The following is a 9,772-nucleotide window of genomic DNA, read 5'->3' on the forward strand; positions in this document are numbered from 1 at the left end:
GCAAGGCCAGCATCAGGGGCCCGATATTATATAAAACACTAAGGTTCAGAGAGTGATTCACATAGGGGTGAAGGTGAAGTGACAGACCCTAGCGACAAACTCTGGGTTTGGTAGCTTGGCAAGTGACTAGGTTTCTCTGTGCCTCAGTTTGCTCTTCTGTAAAATGGGAATGATAGCATTAACAACAATAATAATAACAACAGCAGCAGCAATGATAATAATGTTCCCAGGTGCCTGGCCTGACAGTCAAACCTCGGTTGGTTCTTTCAGGGACGGCCCCTTCCGATGCCGTGTTCCAAGCAGAGAACCAAGATGGCTCCGAGGACTCATCCCTTTAAGATGGCTTTCTCCAGCTGGTGGAAAGCGTTTCTCTCTTGTTCTCTTTCAATTTTTTCATTTTGCCTAAGGCCAAATTGCCAGTCTTGGCAGCACCAGTCCTGATAAAGGGATCATCAGATCGGCTCGTCCAGGAAAGATTAAGGTTTGTGACCGGGCTTTCCAATCTATAAAGCACATAGAAACGTAGGCTCATTATTTTTGTGTTGTTATAGCAACTTTCTCTTTTCAGTGCTAATGAAACACAACTCTTTCCTGTCCGCTCTCTAAAGACAGCGGGACAGTCTTGGGGAGGGGCTGGGCTGTGTCCATGGAAAGAGTGCTCATGGTCTGGGAGTTTCTCCTACTCCCATAGGTCACTGTGGGGACTTAGCTGGGTTCCTTCGCCTTCTCTGTATCTACGGCAGGAAAAGTCAGCCCTGCTTCACGGCCTTGGTGTAAAGATTAAATGAGAGCAAGAACATAAACCTGGCAGCCAGTGTTGGTTCCCCTCCCCTGATCAGAGGTGCCCATGCAGATTCTCAGAAGGGGACACTCACCAGAAGTTATGTGAGGATGATGGCAGGGTGCCTGAAAGGTGTTCACAGGTTAGCAGGTGTGGATAACCTTGACCCTTAAACAATGCAGAGGTGAGGGCACCCACCCCTGCACCGTTGGAAATCTTTGTGTAACTTCTGACTCCTCGTAACTTCATTGCAAATAGCCTACGGTTGACTGGGAGCCTTACTGATGACATAAACAGTCGATGAACACGTGTTTTTTATGTGATATGTGTTGTATACTGTATTCTTGCAATAATGTAAGCTAGAGAAAATAAAATGTTGTTAAGCAAATCATTAGGAAGAGAAAATATATTGTGGGGACAGAGTCCCAGAGAGCAGTTTCCAGGCTCTCGGCCTCACATGGAAAGGTGCTGGCTCGGGTAGTAGATGGCCATCAGCTGTGACTGCATGGCCATCAGCTGTTATCGGTTAGCCATTGGCCACTGATATAACTGCTGTGGCTATGCTAGGGGGTTGGTTGGTTGGCAAAGAATCGGACTGCAGATTGCGGCTAGCAAGGGGGGTTAGCAAGCGTGGATGGCGGATTGCATATTGTGTGGATCCTACTTCCTGTGTCTCGCCCAGCCGCCAGCGAGACTGGGGTACAGGAAGACCCCTTGTTGGAGTACTGGCAGATGTTTGCTTTTGTGTCTCAACTAGCCTCCAGCGAGAATATAGTGGTATGACTCCCCTATCCATGGCTCTGTGGGTGTTCCTTTTCGGCCTCACCATATCCTGTGTTCTTGTGCGGGGAGCGGGAGCTGAGATCCTAACCTGCATTACATACATGTACAGTACTGTATGTATTTATCGATACCATAAATTTATGTTGTTTGTTTACAAGATGAAAATATTGGCGTGGAAGGGGACCTGCACAGTTCAAGCGCCAATCATTCAAGTGTCAGCTGTAGATCGTGTCTTTATCTGGGAAGAGCTGGGAAGAATTATCTCTAAGTGGTTGTGCAAGGTCCCACTGGTTCCAGGAGCAGTAAGTGAGCATTTTTGTAGCATTTTAAAGTTTCAGAAAAACATCCACAAACATGGCGTTTGAACTAGATGATGTCAGTAGGTGGATGCCCAGACCCCAGTGGCCAGCCTGGCTTTGCCCTGTGTTGCCGGCTGCTCCTCAGTGTCTTCCCTAAAATGCCGACCTCCCCAGATGAGGTGCTGGACCTAGTTTTCGATGGCATCTCTATACTGACAGCTGCAGTTCAGACCTCTCTAAGATCCAGACTCGTGTATCTTACTACCTCCTGGACACCTTCACCTGGAGGTCTAATTGCCGTGTCACATTTATCGTGTCCCCAACTGAATCCCAGGTCTGCCCTCTGACCCACCTCAGTACAGCCTTCTTCCTCTCCTGGAAATTGCTGAGGCCAGACACCTTGGAGGCATTCTCCACGCCTCTTCCTCTACCATCCAGTCCATCGGGGCCTCCCACGGGCTTGGCCTCCATCAGTCTCCTATAACCCAGCCTCCTGTCACCTGCATGGCTACCTGTGGGGTCCCTGTCACTCTCCCCTGTGTCTCTGTGCCTCTCGGCACTCAGGGACAGCCTGATAAAGAGCTGAGTCAGACCGCGTGCTTCTTTGCTGGACGGCGGGCCAGCTCACCCCAGTAACAGCTGAAGTCCTGGGATGACCTATGACTGTCCTCTCCTTCCTCACCTCTCTCCCCTACCTCGTGTCCAGCCACTGCCCCTTGCTCACTGGTCTGCAGCCAGTTTGCTCTGCTTTCCTGTTCCTCCCGCACTCAGGAAGGCTCACTGCACTTCCTGTGACCTGCCCGCCCTCTTACCTGCTTCAGGTCTGCTCCGGCGTCATCCTGCCTCTGAGACTGTCCCTGCCCACCCTCCTTAAAGAGCAAGGACACGGACCCCCACCCAGCCATCCTCCAGTCTCCCCTTTGCCTTCTGCTTTGCCACAGCACTTGTCATCTTCTAATAGTCCCTATAATTAACATTGATTTTGTTTACTCTCTATGAAGGTGGCGTTTTTTTGTCTGTTTTGTTTCCTCAATGCCTGGACAGCTCCATTTATTGGTACTACTTTGGAAGGGTTTTAGCAGACTTTTCTAACTCAGGCCAAACAGTTTTGTTTAAATTAGATGACAAGGTGCTGTCACATTGAACCTCCAATCTGCAGAGGTATTGCTTCCCTAGCCCCCTTGCTGGAAGGAGCTGTACCTTCCTTTCAGTCCTGTCCGCCTGGAGCTGCAAGCTCGTGCCCGGTGCGGTTTCTTCTTCACCCGCGTAGCGCTCTTTGCTGTGATCACCTCCGCCCAGAAGGCGCCACATTTCACCCTTCTTGGGTCTATAGAAAGTTGCCAGTTCAGTTCACCCCGTCCTTATACATGCACTAGTGCCCTCATTTTCTAGCTGTTTTCTGAAAAGGAAGCAAAGAATAATGTTAAAATGTAACACTTCAGACTCAGAGCGAACCTCCCCTAAACCTGTTTTGGCTGTGGGGTCACTGATCCTAAGTGAGCTGCTACCTCTTTATTTCTGCAGGATGAGAAACGTAATATTTCAGTTAGGCCAGGAGCCAGATTTTCTCTAAACTGGGGAGTTAGAAATTATTTAAAGATACAGCGTACTCTGTAGTTACTCATAGCCCAAGGCCTTATGTATCCTATTAATGTTTACTCGTCATATGCTCTTCTTACTTGCAGATATGTTTTTCTTAAGAAGGAAAATAACTCATTGCTTATGCTATGCATCTCAGGAAATGGCAACTTTATTTCCACTTCAGAGCTCAAATACACAATTTCTTTCAGCTTAAACAGTGTCTTGCAATTAAACTGAAGGGTTGACTTCTCGTTGTAATATACCTCTATTTTCTGTGATTATATCTCATAAACACTTTGTGCCAAACAACATTTCCAATACATTGTATCGAATGACCCTGAGTTTTGGGAGAAGGAATAATGTCATCTTGATTTACAGATTAGAGCAAAGGCTACTGTTGAAAAGAGAATATGGAGAATGAAAGTCCCACTCTTTGGTGTGAGTTGAGAGAGGGGATTTGCAGAGGCTGATAAGAGGATTGACAGTCAGACACATTCCATAGGCACCGGAAGATGACAAGCCCAGTGCCTGACCTGGGGCAGGACCAGGGGCTTTGGCTCCCAGGCTGAGCTGTGGGGGTAGGTGTGGCTTTGGCGGTCATCAGCCCTCTAAGTGCCTGGAACCTGTGTGCTGGTTGGATTCCTCTGTTGCTGGCGTTTATCTGTGGAGTCAGTCGGTTCCGAATGGCCCCCTCCAGCCTGTGCAGAGCCCTTGGTGCACACCCGAGGGACGCTCAAGCCTTTCAGGTGCCAAGGCCATGCAGCCCATAGACATGGAGCGTTGTGCCAAATGATTGATGTCTTTTCAGCTGCACTCCCTGACATAGCAAATCCGAAAGCGGCGGTCGATAATCAGACACTTAGCAGCTGCCTCTCCAGGCCAGCGGTGCATCAGCCCTCAGCCTGAAGCCCAGGGCCCAGCTCTCCCAGCCCCTACTTCCTGTCCATTCCTGCAGCTCCAGGTGGCTTCAGGGAGAGCTGCAGGCAGCTGGGGCCGCACAGGGTGTGCCCTGGTCTCCGCGGGTTGTTTTTGTGTGTCTTTCGAGCTCATCAGCAAGTAGGTGCTCATCAGTCTACTCCCCAGGAAGCGGGATCTCATTACTGCTCTTGCTGTGGGATGAGGAAACTGAGGTACAGAAGCCTCCCAAAGTGAGCAGGTTGGAAAAAAAGAAGGCTGCTCCTTGATGACTCGAAAGTGTTTACACCTGATCTTCTAACAGGTGGTTTTGCGTGTTTTCATTACTCGGCTGGAACGGCGCTTTATGGACACACTCCAGCCAATGGAAACATGGCCTTTCCACCATGATGACTCTGTTTTACTCCCTGAATAAATTTCTTTAATTTTTCTTTTTCGTTTTTTTTTTTTTTTTGTTTTTTTTTTTAGCTATGGCTTGGCAAGCTGATTGAGGTAGGAAGGCCAATGGGACCCACTTCTTGCTCAGACACCCCTTGATCGAGTTAGATAGAGATGTGCCCCATGGCCACTGTCCATGGAGTTGCCAAGACTCAGCCTCGCAGCCTGGTAGGAACCACCAACAACGCATGTAGACGACTGCCCTGCACGCCTTTGCTTCCTCCAGGATGGGTTTGCACTGGAATGATTTCCTCGATATAATAAATTTAGGAGCCTCCTACGGAGGAACTGACAGCAAAGGCAAACCTGTCAACCCACCTCCCCCACCGTGATGGGAAACTTCTCAACGTTTTCCCAGCAGTGCATTAGGCAGCTCGGCAAGAACCCACAGTCGTGCGCGTTTTGAGACTTCACGTCTTCCATTAACCAATTCTAAGACAGAGGACCAGTGTCTTCATTCCCCTTGTTGTTGAAGCACTTTACATAGACTGTAACCCAGTTGCTAAATTGCTTGCATTTGTTAAGTGTACAAAAGGGCCTACTCCCCGTTGATGGAGCAAAAGTAGAGGTTTGATTAAGGAGAGAGCGAGATGTGCTTTTTTTCTCCCCATCTGGATGTGTTAAGGGGGTATGCTTGAAACTTAGCACTCAGTTCATGCCTTTCATAAGGGGAGGGAAGAGGGTATTTAACAAGGTTAATAATGACAGAAAGAGGAATTGACACCACAAAAGAAAAAGAATTATTCTAGCATTTCGTGACAGTTCCAAGACAGATGTCGTTGGCTAAGTGAGGAGCTTGTAGACATGGGGGTAACGTACACCTTACATGCATATGGATTAGTGAAAGCAGACTGTCAAGTCGGGGAGCGGAAGACTGTCAGATATGAAACATAGCTTCGGAAAACCTGGAGAACTACTTACTCTTTATTTCTTCTCTTAAAGACCTAATCCTATTGTCGTTTCACAGACAAAAGACCAAGTACTGTAAGGACTGAGGCAGATCAAGGGTACGATGGGACCAAAGCTTTGGATTGGGGCCTCCTGAGGACACCTGGGGTAGTAGCCTATTCCCGTTTGAAGTAGACTTTCCATCCTCATCTTAATCAGATGCACACCCAGCTCTTCTGTTCCAGTAGACCTTCATTCATCCAGTGGGGCCATATCTAGTTCCATCTTCATGAGGTCCATCATGAGGGATTCTAGACTAGCAACCGATGAGACGCCAGATTGAGCAAGTTATATTCAAAGTCCCTCTGAATTAGTTGGATGATGGTGGTCAACCCCACTGAGGTGATTTTAGGCTCTGCCATCACATGAGATGCTTTAGAGAAGCGTCACTGGCCTTCTGAGCTTTGGTAGAGGTTGGGTACATGGAGAGAGCCACTAGCCAGAGATGGGTTGTTTTGGTTTGGTAGGTGGAGAGGGTCACTAGTGAGAGTCAGGGGACCTGGATTAGGCTATGCTCCTCTCCTCCAACCTTGGGCAAGTCATTCCATTTCTTCCTACGCTTTGGTTTCTCCATTCACAAGGTGAGAGTGGTTGACAAGATGGTTTCTGTAACCTCTTCTGACCCATCTGCCATGACCTGGTTTTTCCTTTGGCAGCATGTATCTGTGGGCTGGCATGGGACTGACAACAGCCTTGGGGAAAAGCTCTGCTGGATCTTGCCCATTATCTCTAAGTTGACACTACCTCTGTCTTTCAGTGCCATGTCATCCCAGAAGGCCCCAAGAACTGAGGACTAACTCTGCTAAAAGCAGTCAGAACAGATTAGACCCTCAAATACTCTCAAACACAACCACTAACTCTGTTACCTAATAACCTATAATGACTAAACCCCTTGGGCCAAACCTGGATGGTTTGGCTTCAGAACTGTGTGAGTAAGAGTGAAGAACTTAAGAATTCTCATAACTCGAAGCATGAATTAAACAGATGGGTGCTGGAGATAAAGATCCACCTGACTTTGATTTCTGCAGTGCCCTCACAAAGGAGTGGTAGGAGTTTCCTCGGAAAGTCCTCTTGAGCAAAAGAAGAGAGACACCTGGTGAAGCCCAGGACCCTTGGGAAAGGCTGCTTGCTGCATTAGCAAGGGAGATTTAAGGAAGATGAGTTAATATAGGACAAAACTAAGCGTATTGATCTGGGGGAAATCCTGAATACGACTGTGAGCTAGGCAGTTGTGGTAAGTGGGAAATGCTTTGGGGAAAACCCATAACTTCCCCAAATGCCTATGTAAATGCCTACAACATGGAAAATTCACAGGAAGACCTTGAGATCTCAGCACATACTATCACTTACATTGGAAAGAATGAGCTGCAACTGAGGAGAAGCAGTGAAAATAAGAATTGCAACTGCCTTTAAGTTCAAAGGCTGGCAATCATTTGATGCCCAGAAAAAAAGAGAAAGTGATGAATATGTAGAAAACATCTGAGTGAAGTAAAAATGTTTTGTAGGAAAAGAGAATCTGATCAGAATTATAGAAATGGGTTCAAGAAGCTATGCAAAGTCAATAAAATTGTCTCTGGTTTAATAGGCAAAACAGGCTAAGGAAAATGACCTGGGAGATATTTTGAAGTATATATATATGTATATATATATATATATATATATATATATATATATATATATATATGGTGTATCAGTATTTCATTCGTTTTTATAGCTTAGCGACATCCCACTGTATGGACGTTTTGTTTATCCAGTCATCTGTTGATGACCATTTCAGTTGTTTCTACCCTTTGGCTAATGTGAATAGAGCTTCTATAATAAACATTGTGTACGAGGTTTGTGTTGAATACCCGTTTTTAATCATTTGGGGTATGTGCTAGGAGCGGAATTGCTATGGAAATTCTATGTTTAATTTATAGAGGAATTGGTAAACAATTTTCCACAGCAATTGCACCATGTAAAATTCCTAACCAATGTGTGAGTGTTCCATTTTCTCCACACCCTCACCAACACTCATTATTATTTTTTTTTCCTTTTTGAATTATAGCTATTCTAGTGGTTGTGAAGTGATATCTCATAGTGGTTTTAATTTGCATTTCCTTGAGGGCGAGTGTCATTGAGCATCTTTTGATATGTTTGTTGGCCATTTGTGTATCTTCTTTGGAGAAAGATCTATTTAAACCCTTTGATCACTTTTTAATTGGGTTGTATGTCTTTTTGTTGTTGAGTTGTAAGTATTCTTTATATATTCTGGATACATCATATATTCTGGACATATACTAGACTATATATTCTAGTATCCAGAATCATCAGGTGTGTGGTTGGCAAGTATTTTGGCCTGTGAGCTGTTTTTCTCTCTGGTTAGTGTCCTCAATGCACAAAAGTTTTTAATTTTGATGAAGTCCAATTTATCTATTTTTTTCTTTTGTTAGTTGTGCTTTTGGTGTCATACCTTAATGCCATTTTTATTGCATTTTGAGATATTCAAATTTACCCATAAGATAAGGAAGCCAATGTGTTTGTGACCCTTGATTATTTCTTTAAAAATGTTTTTCCCCAAATGATTTCATATTAAAATGTCTATTTTTATTTTTTGATGTTTTAAAAATGCATGCTTTTCATCTATTTGGTGAGAATTGAACTTTAGTGTAAAATTAAGACGTTGGGAATGCTTCAGGGGATATTTGAAAGCAAATAAAACAACTTTTACTTGTTTTCTTAAGAAAAGTGTGACCCAAAACCTAAAGGTTTCCATGTTGGGAAGATAAAATGTGTGCTGGAATTGGGAACAAAGCAACTAAGAAGTACTTTGAAAGTGAAAGGTGTTTTCATTCAGTGCAATTGAATCCAGTGGCTTGCATTCTCTTATACTTAAGAAATTAGGAGGTGAGTGTTGAACCATGACTTATTCATTAAGGAAAAGAAATAAAATCATAGTCTCCAACTTTAAAAAGGGATTCAGGATGATTCTGGAAATGATAATGTAGCTCACAATATCAATTCACAGGCTACAAGAATAGGAACCAGATGTATTACCAGTGACAAATCAAACACTTGAATTTATTTTGTTTTCAGTTTTATGAAATGAGGATAAATGTTTAGTTTTGAGAAAACTGATCCAAAATAAAAACTAACAAGGAGGCATTGCAATAATTCCACGCTGAAACATCCTTACAGATTTGCTGTCAGAAACCTTATTACCAGTAGAATAAAAGACACAGACACCTGAAGTGCAGACACCTCACCAAAAAAGAGATACAGATGGTAAATAACCACATGAGAAGATGCTCCACATCATATGCCATCAGGGGAATGTGAATTAAAACAACGGTGAAATATTGCTACACACCTATCAGAATGACCCAGATCCAGAATAGTGACAATACCAAATGCTGGAAAGGCTATAGAGCAACAGGAACTCTCATTCACTGCTAGTGGGAATGCAAAATGGTGCAACCACTTTGGAAGAGAGTTTGGCAGTTTCTTACAAAATAAACATGCCCTTAACATATGACCCAGCAATCATGCTCCTTGGTATTTACCCAAAGGAGTTGAAACCTTGTAACCACACAAAAACCTGCACGCAGATGTTTGTAGCAGCTTTATTCCTAGTAGCCGAAAGTTGGAAGCAAGCAAGATGTCCTTCAGTGGATGATGGATAAATAAACTGTGGTTCATCTAGACCAGGGGTGTCCAAACTGCGGCTTGCGGGCCAACTGCGGCCCACAATCCATTTTGTATTGGCCCGCAGCAAATTCCAAAAATATATTTAGTTTACTTAAATAAACCAGGTGAGGCAATACGTACTTCACCTTGAGTCAGTGGCCCGGCTGTTTGTGTATTTTACCGCATATGGCCCTTGGTGAAAAACGTTGAAAAAAGTTTGGACACCCCTGATCTAGACAATGGACTAGCATTCAGCAATAAAAAGAAATGAGCTCTCGAGCCATGAAAAGACATGGAGGAAACTTAAATGCATGCTGCTAAGTGACCGAAGCCGATTTGAAAAGACTGCATACTCGGGGAG

This window comes from Rhinolophus sinicus, linkage group LG09, assembly GCF_036562045.2.
Source record: "Rhinolophus sinicus isolate RSC01 linkage group LG09, ASM3656204v1, whole genome shotgun sequence".
Classification (NCBI taxonomy): Eukaryota; Metazoa; Chordata; class Mammalia; order Chiroptera; family Rhinolophidae; genus Rhinolophus; species Rhinolophus sinicus.